Raw genomic sequence first — 26,629 nt, forward strand, 5'->3', positions numbered from 1 at the left:
GAAATGAAATAATTTTTAAGAGGAAAAGCAAGTATCTGGTTCAGTTGCTCAGTCATGTCTGACTCTTTTCGACCCCATGGACTGCAGCGTACCAGACTTCCCTGTCCATCACCAAGTCCTGGAGTTTGCTCAAACTCATGTCCATCAAGTCTGTGAGGCCATCCAACCATCTCATCCTCTGTCGTCCCCTTCTCCTGCCTTCTATCTTTCCCAGATCAAGGTCTTTTCCAGTGAGTCAGTTCTTCACATCAGGTGGCCAGAGTACTGGAGCTTCAGCTTCAGCATCTGGCCTTCAATGAATATTCAGGGTTGATTTCCTTTAGGATGGACTGGTTTGATCTCCTTGCAGTCTAAGGGATTCTCAAGAGTCTTCCCCAACACCACAGTTCAAAAGCATCAATTCTTCAACACTCAGCTTTCTTCCCAGTCCAACTCTACATTCATACATGACTCCTGGAAAGACCATAGCTTTGACTAGATGGACCTTTGTTGGTAAAGAAATGTCTCTGCTTTTTAATACGCTGTCTAGGTTGGTCATAGCTTTCCTTCCAAGGAGCAAGTATCATAAACCATATAAAAAGTTTTAATTCTGTGAATTACAGTCCAATGAAATCAGTTTACTGGGTTTGTTAACCACTTTTTAAAAAATTGAAATAGACTATAAAATATCATTACATTGCATATGCTAAGGCAGTTTTTAAAGATTTTTGTTTGCTGTTATTTGTAACAAAGGTGCAGTGCAAAATATTTTTTTACAGTGGGTTACAGTAAAAAAATATTTTGAAAGGGTAGATCAAATAAGCTTCAGGAGAATCAAGCTTTTCTGAATGGAGGTGGTGGCTTTGAAGAATTTGAATTTTAACAAGTGGAAATGGGGGAATGAGTGGAAAAAGGAGCATATTTGGAAGAAAGGGAGAATTGAGGCTCCAAATCTGGCACTAGGCAGGAAAGACTGAATGACCAAGGGAGGACTTTGGGTATACCTAAAGAATTTTGTAGGTGGGTGGATATGTAGAGCTTAAGACCTTTTGATTTTTAGCTGTGTTAATAATTAATTGAACTCCCTAATGGATTACTGATAGCTTATCAGCTCTGGTGGACTTTGGCAGCTCTGCTCCTTGCTGGTTGCAAACAAGTGAGAATGCTGTGATAGGCCCGGTGGTAGGGTGTCAGTGTCCTCCCTCCCCTCCCGTCTCTGTGACAGGAACCCTTCCCCCCAGCCTGTACTATTGACACATTGCCTGGAAGAGCCATGGGGATTGCTTTGAGGCCTCAGTTTTAGGAACAGTGTAACAGCTCTTTGTAATATGTATTTATGGGCTTCAAACTGTTCAGAGCTCCCTGTGTTAGAAGCATGCTTGTTTTACTTAATCACTGGGTGAGTTTCACATTCTTGTTCCAGAACTTCAAGAAAAGGAAGGCGAGGTAGAGACTGGGCCATTTCTGACAGCCCACTGGAGATGGGGTTGAGAGTCCCAAATGGATGACATCATGTCTGAAAAATACTTGAGTTTAACCAGGGAAGACAAACATAAAGGATTATTACAGAGATGAAGGGGCTCTGAAGGAGATTGTGCAGGCATACCTTTACTTTGCAATCTCTTGGAAAATGAGAGGCGTATCACCCCACTCTTTAACTCCACTAGAGCACTATAATTGCAGGGTAAGGATAATTAAATTTCAGAAAAACCCCACAGCCCAGCTTGTCTCTTCAAGTGGCATAAACATTCTGGCCTGCTCTGGCTTTGGTTCAGTGCTTTCTCTGTTTTTCCCTCTCTACCCTCCTCCTAAGGAGGAACAGGCTGCCACTGAGGCCCGGATTCTTCCTGCCATCCGCTGCAGGGATTGTCTCCTTTTCCTTTCATCATAAGCATTGCTGTCCTGGGCCGCCTTCTCCCCAGGACTTGCAGAGTGGGATGCAGTTCCCCTTCTCTCTGCAAATTCAGCAACACTTGGTGTCTACTGAGCGCCAGTCACTGAGCTGGAACAGGGCCTTGGGTACTAACAGGCTGCAGTTGTGCTTAGAAGGCCTTTCCTTTGGGTCCCCTAGACACAGGTGGCAGCTGGCCTAGCTGCAAAGGAAATAATCATGACGTCCAGCAGACTAGAACAATGGGAGTTTAATGGGTGGCTTATTTTTTCAAGAAATTTGCATTTCCGAGGCTAGATATCCATCTCAATAGAACTGCTTCACATCAGAAAAGAGTCCTAGGACACTCCTCACACAAAAATTAACATTCCTCCCAGCCTCAGTTAAGCAATATGGTTTCTTAGAAAGTCTGATCATTTTGGTAGAGTGGTGCGACATCTTATTCGAAAATTGAGTATGATACGGCGCATTTGGAACCTGAACAGGAATTTTTTTGTTCTTTTGTTTGGTGGCAAAATGCAGAAGAAACATTATTACTTATGGGTGCGTTCCCCCCACCCCCAGGAGTATTTCAGAATCGAGTTGGGGAGGAAAAAGCAGCTTTTTATATTAATCAGATGTGTTAAGATACACACACACACACACACACACACACACATCAGGTGGTTGGCAGTGTTACTCCCAGAGGATGGAGACCAGGTTATGAGAGCGTCCCATAGAAGGAGGGAAAGGTCTTGATGGGAGCTTTCCCGAGGAAACCTCAGTGAAAGATGAATGGAATTTGCAGTAGGGTTAGAAGATGAAGCCGATAGAGCTAGGAGGTGAGCTAGGATCTCGGCGAGCTAGGGGCTCGAGCTCAGGCCCCAAGGCGCGGAAAGACGCTGGCTTGCCCCGCAAGCCGGGGCAAGCCAAGCTCCTGTAGGGTCTAGCGGGTGGCTGGCAGGCAGCACTCATAAGTCGCCCTACCACCGGCCGGAGCCCACGTGGCAAGCCCTGGGGACAGTGGGGTGGGGCGGGGCGAGGACGGGGGCGGGCCCGGCCGTGACGCGCAGGGTATATAGCGGGGCATGCGCGCCACGCCGAGGAAGGACGCCGGCAGGGGGCTGAGGGCGCGCGGGCACGCCGACCTAGCTGCGCTGCCGCTACCACTGCTGCTGCGGGTCGCCCGGGGGACCTGGCTTGTGAGGGTGCGCGGGGCCGGGTGACGTCTGCCCAGCTTCAGGTGAGGGCGGAAGGACATGCGGGAGGGGCAGCTCCGTGCCCCGGGGATGGGGCATCGCGCGGAGGAGCAGTGCGCCTCCGGGGCTCCGGGTCACCGAGTGGGGGTGGGGGCACGGCTGCTCCGAGAACCCGGAGCCCAGCCGCGGTTTCGGAAGTCGCTCGGGTGGACCCACACGCGGGCCTGGACCCTACATGGAGGCCACACCTGGCCGCGGTGCCACTACGAGGGGTCCTCAGTGGGGAGGGAGGGGAAGGTGCAGCTGCGGCCCCTTGGACTGGAGAGCGCGGGATCTGGGCGTAAGAGAGGATGTCGGTAGCCGCACTAAGGCTGAGAGAGGTGTCTTGGAGCCCATGGACTCGAGCATGGAGAAAAGCAGAGAGTAGACGGGCAAATCTGGTGGGCAGCTCTCGGGATGGCTCTGATGGGACAGTAGTATCTAGACCTGGCTTTCCAGGAGCTGAGTGCCCACTTCACCTGGGCCAGACCACCTCGCAGCTGAAGACAAAAGCCTGGTGCCTCCCAGCTGGCCCCGAGCAGGAGCTGAAGAATAGCAAAGGAGGGACTAACTAAACTGACCTGGCTCATCCTGTGGGCATGGCTTTTTAGCTGTTTTTGGTTCCTACCGACCGGGTTAGGTGGTCTGGGGCAGGCTGCCCTCTCTTGGTGGGTTAGAGCAATGGGACAAAATACCATCCAGTTATACCGTATGATCCGGAGGTCCAGTTGAGTCACCTTTTCCTCTGCTCTGGGTTGTGGCTTCCATTTGGAGGATCTAGAGTTGACTAGGGTCTGGGTATCCTGAGCATGTGAGCATGATTTGGTGAGGGGCTGACTCCTCTCCTGGGAACCTAAGATAGGGTGGGGGTAGGAGCAGCTTTGACCTGACCCTTCTTCCTGGAGCCTGCCTGGGCTGGGATTTGCCTGGAGTCATTCTTTTCTAGGAACCCCAGGCTGCTTAGGTCTCCCACTTGCGGAGCAGTGATAACCTGGTGAGTTCTGGCCTAGCTACCTGGCTTCTGTCCCACCTCTGCTCCTAACTTGCCCCATGTCTTGTGAATGGAGTCAGTGCTAAGGGCAGATTAGATCTGTGGTCTCTTATCCACAGCATCTACAATGAATCCTTAACTTTTAAAACAAGAGCCATAAAAACGGAGAGAAACTTGATGAAGCAAGAGAAAGAATGTTGAGACTCATAACTTTAGTAGGTGAAATTTTAAAAACTACACAATCCATTTCCTGTTGGATGCTCAGAGGTGAGTTTTTCATAAACTGTGACAGCCACTATATAGTGGTACGCTTCCTGGTTTGCAGGAATGACTAGAGAGCACCAAACAGAATGACTGGCCCTGTCATTGAGGCAAGAACACTGCATTGAGGTACCAGAGCCCTGTGACTCTCAGTATTTCATCACTTCAGTTTGTAAATACGCAGTTCCTGATCTGTGCTTGGCTCTGCACTTGGCCACTGGAGAGTACAAAAAGGGTATGGGATCTGGCTCCTGGCTCCACTTGTTGGAGGGAGAACGAACATCCATCCTTACATGAAGAATAAGGTAGCAACATAATAGAGGTCACGTTGTGCTTGGTCAAGTTCAGAGAAGATAGCATTCTACTAGAAATGGTACAAGGTGGCAGAAGAATTCTCAGCTTTTGAGCCACATGCGTGTGTGCTTGCTTAGTTGTGTCTGACTCTTTGTGATCCCATGGACTATAGCCCAGGAGTCTCCTCTGTCAATGGGATTTTACAGGCAAGAATATTTAAGTGAGTTGCCATTTCCTCCTCCAGAGGATCTTCTGATACAGAAAGCAAACCCAGGTCTCTTGCTTCGCCTGCATTGGCAGGCGGGCTCTTTACCACTGAGCCACCTGGGGACCCCTTTGAGCCACATGAAAGTGAAAGAAAGTGAAGTCGCTCAGTCGTGTCCGACTCTTTGTGATCCCATGGACTGTAGTCTACCAGGCTTCTCTGTCCGTGGGATTTTTCCAGGCAAGAGTACTGGAGTGGGTTGCCATTTCCTTCTCCAGGGGATCTTCCTGACCCAGGGATGGAACCGAGGCCTCCTGCATTGCAGGCAGACGCTTTACCCTCGGAGCCACCAGGGAAGCCCATAAATCTGTTCAAATCCTGCCCCATCACTCTCCAGCAGGAGACATTGATTCTGCAGACCTGTCCTCACCGCTGTGCAGCACGTCGTGGTTGTACTTGGAGCGTAGTAGAGGTTTGTTATCATCTGAATCAACATTATCATCTTCTCTGGGGTAAAGTGGATGATTTAGGGGTCCTAGGAGCTGATAGGTAGCTAGGGTTGTAGGAATAGTGTGAGTCCAGGCTTCAGGTTGATTCATCTAGGGAACGTGGAGGCAACCTCCGTGCCTTTCTGGGTAGGCTTCTTTTCTGTGGCGTGCCAGGCATTGGCATATTCACAGTTCCACAGAGCTTTTTTTCCCCCACCTTTAGTTTTGCAAGCTATGCTGATTCTTTCAGGTAACGGAAGTACTGTTTCTCCGGACCGGTAATAGGTGGAAAAGACTAGTGACGTGTGTGTATCTGCACGCATGCGCGCATGTTTGCGCATGCGCACGCACTAGATCAGTCACTGGACTGGATTCAGTTTTAGAACTGTTCCACCTACTTCCTCTTTTCCTTACCTGTTTACACCTCAGTTCCAGGAGCAACCCTCAATCCGGGTCCAGTATTTACAGGATGTTGAGATCTAAGAGTTAGTGCGTGAATAGATGTATATTTCTGGAAATCGGGACCTCCCAGCCTTTTCGCGCTTGATGCCTGAAGAAAGTAACGCTTAGGCGTTTTTGCAGAACCGCCAATGGTGATAGGATATTGAACTGGAGGGACTTTGGAAATCTTCGAGTCTAGACCCTTTGTTTTACAGCTAAAGAAACTGGATCTAGAGGTTAACTGGTGTTTCCAAGTCACATTTCTTGCTACTGGCCAAGAGGCTCGATAGGGCCAGCGTGCACGCGTTCTCATTCGCCAAGTTGCATCCGACTCTTTGTGACCCCGTGGACTGTAGCCCGCCGGAAAAAGAGGTGCGACTTTTATTCGTAAGTATGATGATAAAACTGCTGGAAATCTCAGACATTTCCTTGAAAACGTGAAGAAAAAGGAGCCAGTTTTCCCTGTGCTTATTTGGGGGACGGGAGTTCTCGGTTTGTGTGGATAGAAATTTATTCTGGAGAACTCTTCTCCCTTCTCCTTTTTCCAGACTCCCTGCCGACACAGGAGGATGGGGAGTGAGTGAGGAAGGGTCATGCTGCTAGGGCCCTAGCCTGGACTCTCTGGATACAGTGGAACTTCTCTGAACTCTGAGGCTGGCGGGCTGGCAGACTGCCGGCCAGATAAGGAGTCCAGAGTCTACACCGGCCAGGGGCCTCATGCGTTGTCCGGGGCAAGGAGGACAGCCTCACCACAAGGTCTCCGAGGCTCAGCTGTCTTCACCCTTACTGTGGCCATCGAGGCTCCCAGAGGGGACTCCTTATTGGCCCTGGGTAAGAAGAAGCAGAGACCCCTGTGGACCCTCCCACAGGCGAGGGGTAAGGTGGCCACAGAATCAGCCTGAGAGAGCTGTTGGCATGTCCGTCCATGGGAAACCAACTTACCTGCCTCTGATGTGACTGCATTATCAGGCCTCCTAACCTTTCTCCAACCTCAGGCCTGGGACAGTTCTGGGCTTTGGTGGAATGAGAATGTGACTGTCCTGAATTTATTACCATTTGGTCCCTAGAGGCTCTTAGCAGTGTTAGTAATTAAAATGTCAGCTAAAAGTTGGGGATGTTGTTAAAATCCATGTTTTAAACAGTTCATTTTTTCTTAAAAGCATGTGCATGCATTTTTTTCTTCCCATTTTATTGAGATATAACTAACAACACTGTATAAGTTTAAGGTGTACAGCATAATGATATGATTTATATAGTTATATGAGTTATATAGTTAAATGAGTACCACAATAAATTTAATGAACATACATCATCCCAGAGGTAAAAGATAAAAGAAATAGAAAAAAAAATTTTTTTTTCTTGTGATAAGAAGTCTTAGAATTTAACTGTCTTCACAACTTTCACATATAAAAGTTTAGTGGTGGTTTAGTTGCTCAGTTGTGTCCATCCTTTGTGATCCCATGGACTATAGCCTACCACACTCCGCTATCCTTGGGATTTTTCAGGCAAGAATACTGGAGTGGGTTGCCGTTTCCTTCTCCAAGGGATCTTCCCGACCCAGGGGTGGAACCTACATCTCCTGCATTGCAAGCGGATTCTTGACTGCTGAGCTACCAGGGAACCCCCAAATATGACCTGTAGCAGTGTTAATTATATTTAGCATGTTACACATTACTTCCCTAGTACTTATTTATCTTATAACTGGAAGTTTCTACCTTTTGACTGCCTTGATCCAATTCCCCCTCTCTACAACCTCTGTGTGCATATATATTTCTATTTGCCAAAACTTTGATTTAGGGCTGAGGCTTTGTCTTTGGATCTAGGTCTGCTAATCACACTTGCAAATTGTATATAAAAGTCACATCTGCATGTATGACCTGTGATTTCTGGTTTCTTTTATTACAATTTTTTTTTTTTTACCATATGTGAATTATGTCTCAATAAAATGGAAGAAAAAAATTTTAACAGGAAAAAAATTTTTCTACGCTATATAGTCCATAGTTCAAAGATTAGAAGGATAAAAAAGTTTAAAAAGCAACTACACATACATTAACTGCACCCCCACAAACTCCCACCCAGTACAGTAAAAAGTCTCACCTCTGCCCACCCCATCCCAGTTTTAGAAATGCTCTAAGTTAGCATTTTAGGCATTGTTTAGCACTTTGCTTTTTTCACCTAGCAACTGTTCTGGATCTTTCCCTGTCAGCCCAGGAAACGCTTTTACTATAGCTGCATATTATTCCAGGATAGGAAAGCACGATAGTTTTTAAACTAGCATGTGTTGCTTCCCTCTCTCCCCTAGTTTGGGTTGTTTCCAATATTTTGTCATTATGTACAGTGCTACAGGGAATAACTTTACTAAATGGCATTTCCTATGTATATGACTACAAAAGAAATTCACAGAAGTGAGATTGCTGGGTGACAGGATATATACATCTGTTAATTAGTCTCCATTAAGAAATAATGATAGAGCAAGAATTTAAGACATTTACAAATCAGTCCGTGTGCAGCATCCTACTTTTTTAATGCACACACTTAATTTACAGAGGACGAGATGGTTGGATGGCATCACCAACTCAATGGACATGAGTTTGAGTAAACTCTGGGAGTTGGTGGTGGACAGGGAGGCCTGGTGTGCTGCAGTTCATGGGGTCACAAAGAGTCGGACACAACTGAGTGACTGAACTGAACTGAATTTAATCTTTTTTCCCCCCATTTGTAACACATTTTTCAAGATGAGCAGTTCTCAAACTTTTTGATCCTAGGATTCCTTAATTTAGTCTTCCACTTATTGGCTAAACCTGCTATTTACCATGTTAAAAATTAAATATAAAGAGTTGTTTATTCATTTAAAATAATAGAAATAAGATAATTACATGGTAACATGAAATGCATGTTTTTATGGAAAATAACTTCCAAAAAGTCGAAAAAGTGGCATTATTTTTACATTTTTGCATATCTTCAGGACTTCAAAATAATGATTTATTAGATATAACAGATTATAGTATGTATAGAATAATTTTGCTGATACTCAGTGGAAGTCTTGAGAACAAACTGAGTTAATCTCTGAAAACACATATATTTATACCCTAAACTTCTAGCTCGGAAATTTCAGAAAACTACACAGGCACATATTTATCATACTTCACATAGCCACTGAAAAATTAGAGTGAAAAAGCTTTTAACATCTTAATTTTCTAATAAAACTAGTTTTCACCTCTCCAGCCTCCTCACACAGTCTCAGTGTATCCAGGTGTCATCTAAGACCACAATTTTGGGAATTGCCATTCTAGAGCACTTAGTTTCATTTTTAGAAATCAAAAGTTTTCCTCTCTGCATTTATATTTCAGTTACTGTTTAAAACCAAACAGAACTGGCATAAAGAAGTTTGAAAAGAGGCACAAGCAGACTCTCAGCAAATGAATCCTGGACAGTGACAACAGAGAGGGCCTCTTTGCTGCAGGGATGGGCCCAGCCAGCAGAGCTCAGCTAAGAGAGTGCCCACTCCATGAAGACAGGCAAAACACTGTTTCTGTTCCAAGGAGGCTTGTAAAATTTGTGTTGAGATGAGCTGAGTACAGGTTGGCAGCTTCACATGCTATTTGTGGCATTCTTTAAGCTCCATTGAGTGGAACAGCCAAGAGACACAGAAAGAGGCCAGTCGAAGGTGAGGCGACTGGGGGGCAGGAATGATCTGGGAAGGCTTCCTAGAGGTGGAATTGAGCCAGGGGGTTCCTGCCAGGGGAGCTGTGTGAATAATGATGTGTGTGTGCTTAGTTGCTCAGTCGTGTCCCCAACTTTGCGACCCATAGACTGTAGCCCTCCAGGATCCTCTGCCCATGGGATTTTTCAGGCAAGAATACTGGAGTGGGTTGCCATTTCCTTCTCCAGGGATCGAACCCACATCTTCTGCATTGCAGACAGACTTCTTTTACTTCCCCATCAAGGAAGACCATGAATAGTGGCACTAAGATGTATGTTCCTGGATCACTAGGGTTCTGGGGTCTAAGGTACCAATAGTCTCTGGTAGATATTAGCTGTTTATCAAAGACTTGCTGGTCTTTTCAGCCTTGTCTTGGGGTCAGTGTGCTCTTTTCCAGAAAAACACCATTGGCCCCAAATCAACGTCCTTTGCACCAGTCCACTTACTCCAGCCAACCTTGTGCCCTTGATTATCAAGAGTAATGCATACTTCCTGAAAAGTATAAAGAAGTATGGGAGAAAAAAGTGTAATCCTGAGGCTGTGAGGCAACCTCTGTTATTCTGCTCAGTTATTTCCTTTTATTGTAAACGTTTAATTTTCAACTTACTTTAGACTTAAAAATCACAAAGAATATAGCAGAGTTCCTTTATATCCCCTCACCCTGTGGTATAAACATCAAGAACAGGAAATGAACATTGGCACAAAACTTTAAACTGCAGGCCTCATTTAAATTTCACCACTGTTTCTGCTGATGTCTTTTTTCTGTCCCAGGATCCAGTCTGCCATCCCACGTTGCATTCAGTTGTCATTTCTCTGCTCCAATTTGTAACCATCCCATATCTTTCTCCCTTAGGATAAGGTCACGCATTTTTAGCAAGAATATCAACAAAAATGATGTTGCATCCTTTTAAGAGCATCATATCAAAGCATTTGTGGTGTTAATGGTGATGTTTTCCTGGATCACTTGGTTACTTGGTGTCTGCTGGACCTCCACATTGGAAAAGTTATTCTCTCATGTTGACTCCTTCTCATGGTTCAAACCCCTTTGGCCAGGAGGAGCCTATCCCATTTAAGAGCTTACCTGATTAGTTCTGACTCATACAAGATCAATTTCCCTGTCTTAAGGTCAACTGATTTGGTCAGCTGACACCAACAAAATCCCTTTGGCAGATAATGTTACCTAATAACAGGAGTGATATCTCATATTTTCAGCTCCTGCCCACATACAAAGGAGAAGGTCGTTGAGGCCTATCTTGGAATTTTGCCAATTCTAGCAGGATAGTTTCAGATAAAAGATTGTTGTTGTTGTGTGTGACCCCGTGGACTGTAGCCCGCCAGGATCCTCTGTCCATGGGATTTCTCAGGCAAGAAATCCTGGAGTAGGTTGCCATTTCCTTCTCCAGGGGATCTTCGTGACCCAGGGATTGAACCCAGGTCTCCTACGTTGACAGGTGAATTCTTTACCACTGAGCCACCAGGGAAGCCCCAGATAAAAAATATTAAGCCTTAATTCCAGCATCTAAATATTAGTTTCCTGCGACCGTCCTAACAAATGACCACAAACTCTGTGGCTTAAAAGAACAGAAATTTGCTCTCAGTTCTGGAGGCCAGAAGGTTGAAATCAAGGGGTCAGCAGGTCCACATTGCCTCCAAAGGCTCTTGGGGTACATGCTTCCTTGGCTCTTCCACCTTCTGGTGCCTCCAGTTGTTCCTTGGCTTGTGGCAGCATCACTCTCCTCTCTGCCTCCATCTCCACATGGTCTTCTTTTCTGTGTCTGTGACAAAATCTCCCTGTCCTTTATCTTGTAAACATACTAATCAGTGGATTTAGGGACTACTGAAAGTCCATGGTGACTTCATCTCTAGATCCTTAAATCATTATTTCTGCAAAGACTGTATTTCTCAATAAGGTCACATTCTGAGGTTTTGGGGTAGACATGGATTTGGGGATCAAGACCACTCCCAGGAAAAAGAAATGCAAAAAAGCAAAATGGCTGTCTGAGGAAGCCTTACAAATAGCTGTGAAAAGAAAAAAAGCGAAAAGGAGAAAAGGAAAGATATACCCATTTGAATGCAGAGTTCCAAAGAATAGCAAGGAGAGATAAGAAAGCCTTTCTCAGTGATCAATGCAAAGAAATAGAGGAAACCAATAGAATGGAAAAGACTAGAGATCTCAATAAAGGACAGAAATGGTATGATCCTGACAGAAGCAGAAGATATTAAGAAGAGGTGGCAAGAATACACAGAAGAGCTGTACAAAAAAGATCTTCACGACCCAGTTAATTACAATGGTGTGATCACTTACCTAGAGCCAGACATCCTGGAATGTGAAGTCAAGTGGGCCTTAGGAAGCATCACTATGAACAAAGCTAGTAGAAGTGATGGAATTCCAGTTGAGCTATTTCAAATCCTGAAAGATGATGCTGTGAAAGTGCTGCACTCAATATGCCAGCAAATTTGGAAAACTCAGCAGTGGCCACAGGACTGGAAAAGATCAGTTTTTATTCCAATCCCAAAGAAAGGCAATGCCAAAGGATGCTCAAACTACCACACAATTGCACTCATCTCACATGCTAGTAAAGTAATGCTCAAAATTCTCCAAGCCAGGCTTCAACAATATGTGAACCGTGAACTTCCAGATGTTCAAGCTGGGTTTAAAAAAGGCAGAGGGGAAAAAAAAAAAAAAAAAAAAAGGCAGAGGAACCAGAGATCAAATTGCCAACATCTGCTGGATCATGGAGAAAGCAAGAGAGTTCCAGAAAAACATCTATTTCTGCTTTATTGACTATGCCAAAGTGTGCCTTTGACTGTGTGGATCACAATAAACTGTGGAAAATTCTGAAAGAGATGGGAATACCAGACCACCTGACTTGCCTCTTGAGAAATCTGTATACAGGTCAGGAAGCAACAGTTAGAACTGAACATGAAACAACTGACTGGTTCCAAATAGGAAAAGGAGTACGTCAAGGCTGTATACTGTCACCCTGCTTATTCAACTTTTATGCAGAGTACATCATGAGAAACGCTGGGCTGGATGAAGCACAAGCTGGAGTCAAGATTGCCAGGAGAAATATCAGTAACCTCAGATATGCAGATGACACCACCCTTATGGTAGAAAGTGAAGAACTAAAGAGCCTCAAGAGGAAAGTGAAAAAGTTGGCTTAAAGCTCAACATTCAGAAAACAAAGATCATGGCATCCGGTCCTATCACTTCATGGCAAATAGATGGGGAAACAATGGAAACAGTGTCAGACTTTCTTTTTTGGGGCTCCAAAATCACTGCAGATGGTGATTGCAGCCATGAAATTAAAAGATGCTTACTCCTTGGAAGGAAAGTTATGACCAACCTAGACAGCATATTCAAAAGCAGAGACATTACTCTGTCAACAAAGGTCCATCTAGTCAAGGCTATGGTTTTTCCTGTGATCATGTATGGATGTGAGAGTTGGACTATAAAGAAAGCTGAGCACCGAAGAATTGATGCTTTTGAACTGTGGTTTTGGAGAAGACTCTTGAGAGTCCCTTGGACAACAAGGAGATCCAACCAGTCCATCCTAAAGGAGATCAGTCCTGGGTGTTCATTAGAAGGTCTGATGTTGAAACTGAAACTCCAATACTTTGGGCACCTGATGCAAAGAGCTGACTCATTTGAAAAGACCCTGATGCTGGGAAAGATTGAGGGCAGGAGGAGAAGGGGACAACAGATAAGATGGTTGGATGGCATCACCGACTCAGTGGACATGAATTTGGGTAGGCTCTGGGAGTTGGTATTAGACAGGAAGGCCTGGTGTGCTGCAGCTCATGGGATCACAAAGAGTCGGACACGACTGAGTGACTGAACTGAACTGAATTCAACCCATTGGGCGTCCCCAGTGGCTCAGCAGTAAAGAATCCGCCTGTAATGCTGGAGTTGCAGGAGGCAGCAGGTTTGAGCCCTGGGTTTGGAAAATCCTCTGGAGAAGGGCACAGCAACCCAATCCAGTATTCTTGCCTGGAGAATCCCATGGATAGAGGAGTCTGGCGAGCTACAGTCCACTGGGTCGCAAAGAGTCGGATAGGACTGAAGTGACTTAGCACCCAAGCATGCACAGTCTACCCACTATACTCAGGATGGGGGGAACTGTCCTTTGTAAACTCTGGTTCACAGAGCTGCAAAAAAAAAAAAAAGAAGTTGGATTTGTTTTTAAAGACAGAAGGCAGGCCTGGCTGTTGGGGAGACCAGGGCCTAGCCTCAGGTCTCCCGCTCCCTTCACGTTGCTACACGTTTGAGAGCCAGGTGGGTATCAGTTACTGAGGACTCTGGCCTACATTCTACATTCTAGGCTCTTTGTAATGCCAACAACTTGTCTCTGTGCAAGGAGTTCTCACTGAGAGTTAGTTTCCCTGTAGGAAGGGCAGGGCAGAAACGGTGGTACCTGTTGGCCAGAGAGGGGGAACTGACTTCAAGGAGTTTAGATAAATCACAGGATATTATAGTTAGTCTGTCTAGTCCAGCAGTCCTGACTAGACCAGAATGTCAGACCAGTACCCCAGACAAGAGGCAGGCTGATCTATCAGAGCTGTGTGTACAGTTACCTGGGTCTCACCCAGGAAACTCAGATTCAGAAGAACCATGGTGAGACTGCTCATGGGGGCACCCACGTTAGCGGACCAGGCACACAGGAAGTCCTGCCCATGCAGATTAGGACTGGAATCCACTGCCAGACTCTTAAGTGAAGGTCTTTAAAAAAGGGGAGAGAGCTGCCTTCCAGTTGGTTATCATTAAGCCTTTCCCATTTCCTAATTGAACTTGAAAGTGAACTTTCTTTTTCTTTTTTTTTTTTTTGACTGCATCCGAGTTTCCCATCTAAGATTGAACCTAGGCCATGGCAGTGACAGCGTGGAATCCTAATCACCAGGCCACCAGAGAACCCTCTGAACCTTCTTCTTAAAGTAATTCAGGTTCGTTGTAGGAAATACAGAGTAAAAAAGATAACAGAAGTCACCATTAAACTCACCACCAAGAACTAGCAATTTGTTAAATATTTTTCATCTTTTTTTGCGAATGCATACTTTGTAAGGAAAACAGGTTCTGCTATACATAGAGTTTTGTAGCCTCTTCTTTTCACTTAGCATATGATGTCTTTCCATGTCATTATTCCTGAATATTAACATTTATTGAGCCATTACTGTATATCTAGCATTGTATTTATACTTAGTATCTTATTCAGTTTTCTCATTTGCTCCAAGGGAGACTGTTAGTAGCTTTGTTTTCCTGTAGGAAGTCTCCTTGATGTTGTGACTTGATGAAACGCCTTGAAGCTAGTAAATGTGTGTTTCAGGATCTACACTGAGGTCTGTTGCACTTGGAGCCCAAGCTCTGAATCTCTGTAGTTGAACTATATATTTTGTTATGTGGATTAGGGACTTCCCTGATGACTCAGACGGTAAAGCGCCTGCCTACAGTGCAAGAGACCTGGGTTCGAACCCTGGGTCAGGAAGATCCTCTGGAGAAGGAAATGGCAACCCACTCCAGTACTTTTGCCTGGAAAATCCCATGGACAGAGGAGCGTAGTAGGCTACAGTCCATGGGGTTGCAAAGAATTGGACACGACTGAGCGACTTCACTTCTTCACTTTACTTTAGCAATCCCCTCCCTTTTTTCCCCTTAATTTGACTGTACTGTGCAGCTTGTGGGATCATAGTTCCCCTACCAGGGATTGAACCTGAGCTCTTGGCAGCATAGGTTTGGAATCCTAACCACTGGACCACCAGGGAATTCCCAGCAATTCCCTTCTTTTGTATGCTAAGATTGCTTGCAGTTTTTTGCTGTTATGAGCCTTGCATTAGAGCAAGCTCCAGGAGGGTAGGGATTTTTGTCTTTTTGGTCATTGTTGTATTCCCTGTGCCCACAACAGTTGGTACTTGATAGATACTTGTTGTTGAATGCGTACTTCCATTCCTCAGTTTTAAAATGCCTTTTTGTTCTGTTCTCATGTTTCTGAACTAGGGAGGTGTCTCAAGGATGTGTGCATTTAATGTAGTATCTTTCTCAACTCTGAAAACCTGCCATTGCTACTTATAATTGGAGAAGTACTGCAGAATCTATCCTAGTAAGGTTATTGAGAAGATTAAATGAGCTAATGAAAACAAATTGCTTAGCACAGTGCCTGGCAACAATAAATCCTGGCAATTCCTATTATTATAAAATTAGGGAAGAAAGGATTGTGGATGAGTTACAGGAGTGTTCAGATGCAAATACGAGAGTCCAACAAGGCTAGTTTAGGCAACAGCATGTAAAGCCTCTGGCGATTAGAAGGAGGCTGGGTTCCTGCTCAGTGGTGCCTGCAGGAACCCAGGCTCTCTTCAGTGGATCTTTCTGCTCTGCCATCCTTGGCAAGTAGGACTTACTTCTCGTGATTTTTGAACCTATATTTCTGAACAGGAAAGAGGAAGGGAAAGAGAAGGCACCCTAGCCATGCTCTTAGATTTCACTGGCAGAGCGGTCCCCTGTGGCTTTTCTTTGCACAAAGGATGTCGTTGACTTCACCCCTGTTTCTTATCTTTTATAGACTTTACTGTTGAGGTTTACAGGGAAAATAGACTGTTCATTAAAAAACAACTGGGGTAATTAGCTAACTCCTTTTTTTGTTGTTGTTTAAGTGAATTTCTCTATCTCACACTATGTCAAATTAAATTCTAAATAAATTAGAGATGTAAATTTTTTTAATGCCAGAAAAAAGCAGGTATATATTTCTATAATTTCAGGGTGACAAAAGGTTTTCCAAGCTGCTACTAAAAGCAGAAACCTTATAAAAAAAAGTGGGATATATTTGATTAGTCACTAAGTCATGTCCTACTCTTATGACCCTGTGTTCTGTGACTCCCAAAATTTCTGTGTTGCTCTTTCAATGGTGGGATGAGGGGGCAGACCAGAACCCAAACCCACTGTTTTATTCTCATTTTTACTGAACGCCTGAAAAGTTGGTTTGTGTGGGAGCAAGTGAGGTGGGCATGTGTGCCCTGCTAGTCAGGAGAAACCATGTAAGTCCCAGGGAGCAAGCTGTACTGCTGGCTGCTGCTGCTGCTAAGTCGCTTCAGTTGTGTCCGACTCTGCGACCCCATAGACGGCAGCCCATCAGGCTCTCCTGTCCCTGGGATTCTCCAGGCAAAAATACTGGAGTGGGTTGCCATTTCCTTCTCCAATGCATGAAAGTGAAAAGTGAAAGTGAAGTCGCTCAGTCGTGTCTGACTCTTTGCCACCCCATGGACTGCAGTCTACCAGGCTCCTCCATCCATGGGATTTTCCAGGCAAGAGTACTGGAGTGGGGTGCCATTGCCTTCTCCGGTACTGCCGACTACCCTCTTCCTTTCCTGGAAACCAGAGGGCTCCTGGCCAGCCCTGGGGACTTGCTCTTCTCAAAGCACAGAGTATGAGAGGCTTGGGGTGAGGTGGAGCTGTGCTGGCCGGCAGGGGAGCTGGCCGAGTTTTCCCTGGTGGAAGGCCCTGGATTCCCTCACCACCTCTCCCCCTGCTCCGAGAAGACACACCAGTGACACTGATGAGCGTATGTAGATTTCAACGCTGACCGTTTCCTATCTAAGAGGCTGGGCAAATCCTCAGGATACCAGGCCGCTGGGGAGTTTCCAGGGGGTAGCAAACCACAACTGTTTTCTCATCATCGTTCCCAGCAAAGCACAAAATGTTCAAAGTCACCCACTCCCCCAGACTCGGGCCACTAGCCAGAGTGCCCTCAGGGGCAGCCTGACCAGCTCTCAGAGCAGATTCTGTCCCGGTTCCTGTTGCTCCCGCCTCAGCTGCCTCCTGACATCCAGGGGTGCCTCCCACAGCAGAGGCCTTGACCGTGGGTAAACCGTGGTGTGCATTGGCTCTGCTAGCCAGATTGCACCTCTGACCTTGGCTGCTCACACCACTCCCTCTTCTTGGCGGCGGTGGCCACGAGCCCCTCCCCCTGCATTTCAGGATGTGTGCAGCTGGCACAAAAAGAGAGGTTGTGAGCAACGGGACCAGACTCGCGTTTCCATGACCAGCTGAGAAATTCTAGAAACCGCCTGTACTTGGGGGTTTCCTTTCCTTTTCTCTGTCTGCCATGGAGAGAAGTTAACATGGTATTCTTGGCCATGTGATCAGACGGTGGCCTGTCCTTGGCACGTTTGCTGCTGGGGTGGGGAAGGAAGGCTGCCTGTCTGCGCCTCTCCCCCCACCTTCCTTTTGGATCCTCCATTCCACCTAATATTCTACTTTCTTTCTTTTTTTTTTTTACTTTACTTTTTTTTATATTCCAACTCCAGATAGACTTCTCTGGCTCTCTGGGGGTGTCTTCAGCTCTATTGATGCTGCAGAAGGGGGTGTCTCTTCCCCTCAAATTGCTAATAGTAGTTTAACTGGGGGTTGAGGCCAAAGAACAAAAAGGTTCTAAACTTGAGGACACTGCAACAAGGAGGAGCATGGGAAATTAACGCATCATTCAGCAAATATTCTTTTGGATGGAGACTCAGACATGGAGAATAGACTTGTGGCCATGGAGGAAAGGAGAGGGAGGGACAAATTGAAAGAGTAATAACACTGAAACATGTACGTTGCCATATGTAAAACTGATAGCCAATGGGAATTTGCTGTATTACACAGGGAGCTCAACCTGGTGCTCTGTGACAACGTAGAGGGGTGGGATGGAGAGAGAGATGGGACAGAGGTTCAAGAGAGGGGGGACATTCATATACCGATGGCTGATTCAAGTTGATGTATGGCAGAAGCTAGCACAATATTGTAAAGCAATTATCCTCCACTCAAAAATTTAAAAAAATAAAAAGTTATTAAAAAAAAGTTATTCTCTGGGGGTTGTCTGGGTGCCAGGCACTGGCCTCTTTGGGCTCGGGGAAGAAAATAGGCCGAGTCTGTCTCCAGTATTGTGGAGTTTACAGTCAGTAGGAGGAGACAGATAATAAACATGTAAACAAAACGAAAGAAAGAAAACTCTGTTAGATAGTGATATATGGTAAATAAAACAGGGTGTTGGGACTTTGAATGCCTTGGGAGCAGGCTTTTTTTTTTTTTAAACCGGGTGGCCCTGCATTTTGAGGAGGTGATATCTGAGCTGAGACTTGATATGAAAATCTAGGGGAGGGGCATTCTTGGCAGAGGGAATAGCAGGTACAAAGGCCCTGGGGTAAGAATGCTTTTGATGTGCTAAAGGGAGAGCTGCACACTGTAAGACTTGGGTGTGTTACGTGCGTGTATGTTATACTTTAAAAAGAGAGAGGGGACTCTGACAGTTTGCGGGTAAGTGCCCAGAGGAAGCTGAAATCTGGTTAAGAGATTTGATTTTATTTTAGTATTTTTATTCCACCAGCATTCCGGCATTTCTTTCACTCAGATTCCCTGTCTTTAGATTCAGGCAGTCCTTCCAGATCATCTGGAGAAGTCCTGAAGAATGAATTGTCCTTCAGCAGGTGGCATTCAAAAAGCAGTTACTGCAAGCCTGTGATATACACTTGGCATTACTGTCGCTGTAGTTGATTCACGTTGTATACTATTCTGTTGTGAGAGTCGGTTAGTTTATTTATCCACTCTCCTGCTGATGGGCTTTTGGGTAGCTTCCAAAGTTTTTGTTATTGTGAATAGTGCTACCACAAGACTTCTCATATCTGTGTTTTATTTTTTTTCCCCTCTCTGTTTGGGTTTGAGAGTCACCCAAACTAGAGGATGTCTGTAGTAGTAATGTTAGTCAATTAGGTGTGTCCGACTCTTTGCGACCCTGTGAACTGCAGCCCACCAGGCTACTCTGTCCATGGGATTTTCCAGGCAAGAATACTAGAATGGGTTGCCATTCCCTTCTCCAGAGGGTCTTCCCGACATAGGGATCAAACCTAGGTCTCTCTCATTGCAGACAGATTCTTTACCATCTAAGCAAACTAAAGTCAGAAACCCTTTCCAGGTGGCATTCCGATTGTCCCCCTGGGGTTGAGATTGGCAGTAGAGGATAAGCCTTTAAGTCTGGTTAGAATGTTGATCCCTTTTTAATAGGCAAGCAGTTGGTAGTGGGTGGGGGAGGGCAAGTGGAAATTCATTGTGACGTTAGGGAAGTCACTTACGGTACTGGGTTGTCCAGAGACTGCCACCTGAGAAGGGGGAGCTTGTCCATGTGGGTCTTCTCTTGGCCCTGATCCATATCTGAGGATGATAGCCAGAGATGTGGTTGCTTTTGTTCTGGAATCCATCTGAGTATACTCTTGACAATCTCTCTTGAGCTCTGGTTGGGCAGAGACGGGGAATCAGGAGGGCAAAGTATGGGAGTCCTTATGCTGTCCTTCTCACCTTTGAGAAGATGGAGCTTTGAGATGACACTTGTCCTTTCCTGCTCTTGACCCCCTGGCCCTAAATGCTGCATCCTCAGTGCAGTGTATCACCCTGTACTCTCTAGAGAAGTGAGGTGATGTCTGTGTACATATGCATTTGTATTTACGTATTCGTGCAGCAGATCCTCCCAGCCTCCTAGGATTGTTATGAAACAGCCGAGGAAACTAACTAAGTGTTTGGAGTGTCATTCTGAGACAGTTACAGCTTTGAGACAGAGAGGTTGGAATCAGAGGCGGGCAGGGTGGGGCTTGTGCTGGGAAGGATTTGGAATGGTCCAGAGATGGTGCTTTTTCCTACAGTTCGTCCTTTTTTTATTTTTGGCTGTGCTGGATCTTCTTTGTTGCTCCGGCTTTTCTCTAGTTGCAGCAAGTGGGGGCGACTCTTTAGTTGTGATGCGTGGACTTCTCATTGCCGTGGCTTCTCTCGTTGCACAGCACAGGCTCTAGAGTGCTCAGGCTTTAGTAGTTGTGTAGGGGCTTAGTTGCTCTGCAGCATGTGGGATTTTCCTGGACCAGGGATTGAACCTGGGTCTCTGCCTTAGGCAGATTCTTTACCACTGAGCCACTATGGAAGCCCTATGCTTTTTTTTTTTTTTTTTTTAAAAACACATCCAAGCCCTTCACACTTGTGGAGAAAGTGCTTGGAACACAGGCGGACTGTTCAGCTTTCTGACTGTTGGTAGAATCAGATGTTAATTAGCCTTCCCAGGCCTGGTTCTGTGGGCAGTGTGGGTGCAGGGGTGAAAAGGAACAGGAATAGGTGTTGCGGGTGGAGCCCAGGGTCCCTGCCAGAGATCAGTGACCTGAGGGTGAGAGATGATGGGAGCCTAGTTGGAGGAAAGCCCTTGCTTGCCAGGCAGGGGGACTGAACTTTGCTGTTGGTTAGGGGGAGTGATGGAAGGTAGGTACTTTAGCAGGAGAGTGATACGATCATTGGAGGGGATGGGATGGAGCAGGTGTTAGTGACCAGTGAGACTGGTGCAATGGTTTCTCCTCTGAATTCCAAGAAGAGGGGTCCACACTGGGGAGGCAAAGGATGAGAGAAGGCCTCTCAGCTCAGTAATCTCATGGGGATGGCCAGTGTCCTTGGACCAGGGAATGAGCCGTGTGGAAGTTTGGGAAGTGGGCGGGAAAGTGGAGGAATATGATTCAGGAATGTCATTACTCAATCTTCCCCCTGTCTCATCACCTTTCTCTCTCTGATTTAGAAATATGGACCTTTCCCCTCTTTTTCCCAATTACCCTCTTTCCCCAGAGAGTAGGGCTCATTTGTGACTCATGCTGGTAAATGTTTACTGTCACTGAGAAATCTCAGACCCAAGATGTAACCTGTGCCTTTCTGCTGGGGCCCTGGGCATGTGCTCATGACACCCGCCCACTTTGGGGAAGAAAGCTGGCAACCTGATGACCTTCCTCTGAGAGTAGAGGTCCTCAGACCTCTGTGTACATTGTCATCCCCTGGAGAGCTTCCTAAAACACAGATTGCTGGGCTCCACCTAGAGTTTCTGATTCAGCAGATTTGGGTGGTGCTAAGAATTTTTTCTTCCAAAAAAAAGAAAAAAATTGTCTGAAGGGGTGAGGGGGAGAAAATTTATACTTTCAATAGGTTCCCAAGTGATGGTATTGCCTGCTGGTTGCGGAACCATGCTCTGAGAACTACTTTCCTGGAGAAATTATCACGCCCAGTTCAGCATCTCAGCTGTAGAGACAGTCATAGAGCTTCTGAGGAGGAGCGAGGGGACTTGCCCCTGGCTTAAGGATGCAGGTAGGGGGAGATAGTGGTGTAGCAGGACATGATGTGAAGAGCCAACTCATCAGAAGAGACCCTGATGCTGGAAAATGTTAGTCGCTCAGTTGTGTCTGACTCCTTGCAACCCATGGGTTGTAGCCCGCTAGGCTTCTCTGTCCATAGGATTCTCCAGTGAAGAACACTGGAGGGGGTTGCCATTTCCTTCTCCAGGGAAATCTCCCCAACCCAAGGTTCAAACCCACATCTCCCACTTTGCAGGCAGATTCTTTACCATCTGAGCCACCAGGGAAGCCCAGGAATGCTGAGAAAGATTGAAGGCAAAAGGAGAAGGGGCAACAGAGGATGAGATAGTTAGATAGCATCACTGACTCAATGGACATGAATTTGAGCAAACTCCGAGAGAGAGTGGAGGACAGAGGAGCCTGGCCTGCCGCAGTCCATGGGCTCACAGAGTCGGAAGAGACTTAGCAACTGAACAACAAACAGCAAGGACGTGAGAGACAGAGAAAGGGTGGGCTGGCTGCAGGACAGAGTCTTTGTGCAGGCCGAGTACTGGAGCTGACCTGGGGCCCGGCTTCTAGTAGAGAAAGGTTCCTTGCACCAGGGAAACCAAGCCCTGAAACCTCTGCCTGCTGCAGCCACAGGTCCTGTGAAGGCTCACTGTCTGGGAAGAGCCCACCTCACTGCCCAGAGGGCTCGGAGCACTCCTCTTACCCATTTTGGGAAGAAGGGAACGTAGGAGACTTCTTGTGAGAGGCCCTTGGCACATTCTGCCCACAGAGTGTTGCTGCCCAGGAGTTGGAGTTGGCCTTTATAAATGGCCCTCCTGCTACAGCAAGAGAGTTGAAGTCTTAGCCTGATTGAGGAAATGATGTAGCGTGGGTTTGGGGAGGATTGTTTTCAAACTCACTCGCACTTTTGGTTAGCAGGACAGTGATGTGACTTCTTTCTCTCCTGGTAACTGCTAAAGTGGAGCCTTTTTGGGTCTTTATAGGCTTCCCTTCCCTGGTGGCTCAGTGGTAGAGAGCCAATGCAGGAGATGTGGGTTTGATCCCTGGGTCAGGAAGATGGAAATGGCAACCCATGACAGTATTCTTGCCTGGGAAATCCCATGGACAGAGGAGCCTGGTGGGCTACAGTCCATGGGGTCACAGAGTCAGACACGATTTAGCGACTGAACAACAACAACAGTTCAGGTGTCTAATGGAAAACTGCCAAGCCAGCAGCCCCACGAGGCAGGGAAGCACCCCAGGCAGGGTTGAAATTGGGAGAACAAAGTCTTGCTCTTTAGACCAGACTGGGTACTGTGTTCTCCTTCCTGGGGTCCTAGCTTTCTTCTTGCCCACCTCTGGTCTATTCTCTATACTGCAGCCTGACCAGAATAATAAAAACACAGATCTGCTGGCACCTTAGCTGAAGATGATCACCACTGCCCTCCAGATGGGTTCAGCCACCTTAACATGGCCTACAGGCCCTTCCCTGTCCTGGCCCCTACCACATCCTCTTATGTATGCCCTGGCCACTCAGCGCTCTTTAAGTTCTTAGATGCGGCTTCTTGGCTGAAGCATTCCAAAGGATGCTACATCTTCCTAGAATATCCTGCCCCATCCCCACCCCATCACTTTTCTCCTGGCCCACTTTTACACATCCTTTTGTTGTTCAGTCACTCAGTTGTGTCCGACTCTTTGTGACCCCATGGACTGTAGCACACCAGATTTCCCTGTCCGTCACCATCTCCCGGAGCTTGCTTAAACTCATGACAAAAAGTGGTCCACTGGAAAAAGGAATGGCAAACTGCTTCAGCATTCTTGCCTTGAGAACATATCCTGTAGGTATCAGCAAAAATAGTGTCTCTTTCTGGAGGCCTCCCCTGACCCCGGATGCTGGATTTGACCGTCCTGCTCTAGTCTTCAAGCTTCCTTTGCTCCTCATCATGACCTGTGGCAGATGGTGTGGATTGGCTTGTTCCCCAGGAATCCACACTGACGCAGCCCTGGTCCTGGCGTGTTTACTAACAGCACCTCCTTTCACTATTGTGTACATTACTTTGGATAATAAATTATGGTCTGAGCTACCAAATGTAGAGAAAAAACAACACTTTCCACAGACATCTTTCCACTGGAATTCCCAGTCTGACTTGCATTCTGCCAATGAGCCACATTGGATCTAGTCTTGAATATGTGGATATCCTCATTCTCATGACGGACCTGGGACGTCCATGTGTGGTGTGGATTATGGTAGCTTCCTTGTGCCATTAGCTTCCTGATGATGGCAGGTCAGGGCAGCAGCTCCTTGGAGGGCTGACTCCAATCTGTGATTTTGGGACTAGCTCCTGGAAGCTCAGTCCAGTCTGTTTCTTCCACTCTGCCCATGATTCTCTGGGCCTTTTTAATATGTTATACAAAATCTCTTTCTGCTTAAATTGTCTAATTGAACCCCAATCAGTACACAACCCTCGTCATCACTGTTCTTGTAAGTTGGTTGTTGAATTGTTTGCTTTGCAGCTCTGTGAGGGCAGGTACCAGGCATTCTCCAACATTATTCTTGGTATGAAATCTGTAGGCAATGAATATTTGTTGAGTGAATGAACTGTTGGAATGAGTTTTTTCGAGTCGCAGGTGTAGCTAGCCTTTTGTTCAATGAATATAAATCATATTGAAGGAATGGGAATTGTTTAGTCTGGAGGAATAAATGGTCTGGACATTTGACTTCAGGTAATCTATGAAGGCCCCAAGGCGGTAGGGGTGGGGAAGGGGTTAGAATGTTTGAAAGGAGGCACTAAGTTCTATGTTCATCAAGCTGTAAGAGTGATGCAAGCAGACATTAGTTAGGTGGGAGGCTGGACTTGGCATCTTCTAGCTGAAATTTTCTACTTCTCCCCTCTTGTGTGGCCAGCACTAGTCAAGCATAAGGGGAGGACACCCTTGCCTTCCTGGAACAAAACTCTGTTGGGAAGGCTCCCTAAGAGACCAGATCATTAGCAGTTCGTAGTAGTTGGAGATGAGTTCTCAGAGAGTGGTCCAAGAAGGATTCCTGGAAGAAGAGGTAATCTGAGACTCGATAGGTTCAAGTCTAGGTGAAGGGATTGGCCTGAGAGCTTGGAGGACAGGGAGCAGAAGGAAGAGACCTAAGTCCATGCTGTGTTATGAGCTTTAAGCTCTCTCTCATCCATCAGAGTGCCCCTGAGAGGCTGGGCATTTCATAGCCTAATCATGCTGGGGGCACATGGTAGGTCAGTGGCAGGCCCCAAATTTGAACCCATCCCTGCCCCACTCCTCATGCTGTCTGATGATCTAGCCCCGGGCACATACATTTTACTTATGCAGTTGACCCTGAATAATAAGTTGGGAAGTTCTGCTTCAAGTGGGTGATGTAAGCAGTGGTTGTGAGCACATTGTTTCCTAAGCCTCATGCTGGCCCCCGTGGTCTGACAAACAGGAGTAGACTTAGAGGACAACAGGTCAGAATTTTGCAATGGAGTGTCTGGGAAATGTTGATGGATGAATGATGAGAAGAGAGGTGGGGGTGTGGGTGGGGCTCCTGCAGGCTCCTCCTTACCCGGCTGCCTGACTCATTTCGTTGGTTTTGGAAGGCTTCCTTGCTCCGTCAAGCCCAGGCTCTGCTGGGACGAGGAGGGGAGCCTGGCAGATGCACAGTTCTCCTCTGCTGGTCCAGCCCTCAGGACTCAGCGTGTGGTTAAATCAGCCGTCCCAGCCGCCTGTGCTGGCTGCCCAGGGCCCTGATGCTGGTCTCTGCCCTACCCAACCTCCCCCCACAGGCGCTGACACAGTGGGGGCTCAGTAAATATTGGTCGATGCGCAGCAGGCTGCTGGTTCTAATTTTGTTCTCTGCTTCTGGGTCACCACTTTTTTTTTTTTCTAACTTTTCTCATCCTGCCTCTCCCAGCACTGTGAGGTTTCATGGGGACAGTAAGTGGCCACTGATTCTAGGTACCCCCTGCCCCACCTCCACCCTGCCGGCTCTCTTGTACTGTCTCTGGAAATACCCCACGCTGGGTGGCCTCTGGCTGAGCCACAGCCTGAGGCTAAGGTTCTGGGAGTGTGAGCTGGAAGCAGAGAGAGAGCACGTCCTTTTAGGGATATAGGAGAGCGGTTACGTGGGAGGGCCAGGGAAGGCTGGAGAAGAATGGGCCTGTTGAGCCCTGGGCCTCTTGGGCAAGGCCAGGGACTGGCTTCAGGCTGTGATATTTGCACTGTATTTCAGAGAGGGTTTTGGCTTGTCCGCGAGGGGAGTGGCTTCCTGAACGATGTTCTTTTGGTGGGTGGGAAGGACCACAGGCTGGGTAGTTTTTCTCAGAACTCCAGAGACCCTGTAGGGGGTCTTGAGCACCGTGCTGTGAGACTGTTGGTTTTCTCATGAAGTCTGCTGAGACGGACACAGAGGACTGTATCATTATTAGCCTGACCATGAGTACTGGGAGAACACTCATTATTTATAGAACACTGAGCAGTTTTTGTAGTCAAATTATTAATTTTACAGGTTCTAGGTTTTGTGCCATACTTAGAAAATTTGATCCAACTCCTTGATTATAAAAATAATTACCCATGTTTTCTCGTATTGTTGTACCTACACAACGCATTGGGACGCATCAGTGATGCATTTTAAAAAGTGAGGGGAAAAACCCAAATACTCCAAATCCCACCACTCAGAAATAGTCATCACTAATATTAGGTGAACATTATTCCAGACAGTCTTCCAGACATGCTTACAGATAAATGGATATAGAGAAATAGACATAAATGCTCCTGTAACACAGGGGGAATGACAAGTTAGGAGACTGTGATAAACATATATGCACTGCTATATATAAAACATAACTAATAAGTACCTACTGTATAGCACAGGGAGCTCTACTCAGTATTTTGTAATAACCTGTATGGGAAAAGGATCTGAAAAAGAATATCCATTCTTTATATATAATGTATAACTGATACAACTGATTCACTTTGCTGTACACCTGAAACCAACACAACATTATAAATCAACGATACTCCAATAAATTTTTTTAAATACTCCTATAAAAAGAGTATTA

The 26,629-nt window shown here is 46.3% G+C and overlaps 1 protein-coding gene across 5 annotated transcripts in view; it reads left to right on the forward strand.

The window, feature by feature from the left end:
• Positions 1–2,940: 2,940 nt before the first annotated feature.
• SLC39A14 (solute carrier family 39 member 14) overlaps positions 2,941–26,629 on the forward strand; it is a 51,537-nt gene continuing 27,848 nt past the window's right edge. For 2 of the 5 annotated variants that reach the window (XM_044940110.2, XM_006047913.4), the window contains exon 1: positions 2,941–3,092. The gene's annotated coding sequence lies outside the window, so the exon portion shown is untranslated. Of the gene's footprint in view, positions 3,093–5,116; positions 5,311–5,982; positions 6,155–14,386; positions 14,412–26,629 lie in introns of those variants that run through there. The other 3 variants (XM_044940112.2, XM_044940111.2, XM_044940113.2) reach the window with 3 other exon arrangements.

Source organism: Bubalus bubalis, chromosome 3 (assembly GCF_019923935.1).
Source record: "Bubalus bubalis isolate 160015118507 breed Murrah chromosome 3, NDDB_SH_1, whole genome shotgun sequence".
In the NCBI taxonomy this organism is placed as follows: Eukaryota; Metazoa; Chordata; class Mammalia; order Artiodactyla; family Bovidae; genus Bubalus; species Bubalus bubalis.